The sequence below is a fragment of the Echinops telfairi genome, unplaced genomic scaffold (genome assembly GCF_000313985.2).
Source record: "Echinops telfairi isolate 266 unplaced genomic scaffold, ASM31398v2 ScPeMD7_18;HRSCAF=68, whole genome shotgun sequence".
Classification (NCBI taxonomy): Eukaryota; Metazoa; Chordata; class Mammalia; order Afrosoricida; family Tenrecidae; genus Echinops; species Echinops telfairi.
Window position 1 is genome coordinate 87480260 of NW_022103915.1, and position 1027 is coordinate 87481286.

Consider the following 1027-nt stretch of genomic DNA (forward strand, 5'->3'; position numbering starts at 1 on the left):
AAAACAGTTAGATTAGATGGTTCTTAATCCCCCTTTAATATAAAACACTTATTGTTCTTGCAAAAAGCACAGTTACACATGCTGTCAAGGCTTTATAGATATAGATGTTTCTGTTACATTTATCTCTCAGCTGAAAACACTGGATGGAGAATTTCCCCCTTCTACTTGAAGCAGAAAGAACCAGGCCAGCTCTTGCTCAGGGAAAATTTCCAATTCTGAGAGTCTGACAAAGCTGCCCTAGAAAACAAGAAGGTATGGAAACGGATTCTCTGTACTGACACCATGTTAAATCTGGCCTAGCTAAATCAACAGCTGTTCAAAAAGCTATTCTAAGATTGTATTGTTACTCACTTTTTATTACTTAGCTCCTTTGTACAGAGAGCAGCCCTGGTATTTACCTGGAACAAGTCTCAGGGGCAGTCAGAGTGCCCGGACTGGTCACCAACGATGCTGTGATGCTGTGAGTACAGTGCTGTTCAGGTGGTGTGAGGTTGGGGTAGATTAGATTGGAGTGGGGCAGATCCTGTGTCTTATATGAGAGAAAGACATTGCTCTGATTTTCCAAGAAGGCACAATAATTGGAGGCTTTATTGCTGTCCTTTCTCTCAGCAGGACAGCTATCTGTTTCCTTTGATCTGGACGCTTAGTCATATCCACCCCATCTTTGAAAAACACTTAAAATTAAGAACAACCACTCCCCCATTTGTGAAAAGTGGTAGGCAGCTAAGATTTAGTAGAGAAGCAATTGATTTGGAGTAAGGAATGTAGGTTTTGAAATACAACTCAGACTTAACCCACTTTGGGAACTTTACTAAGTCAGTTCTATTAAATAGCACTCATTTTCTCCAAATTGTAAAATGGACCAGTAAATGTTTAGTCAAATTGCTGAAGACTGAATGAGAGAACAGATGAGGAAGTATCTTCTCTAGGGGCTAAACAGTAGTAGAATTTAGGATTTGTAAGCTGCACAATGTGTAGCTGAAATAAATTAAGCCAGAGGATTATTTATAGAGTTGCAGGCTTTTTT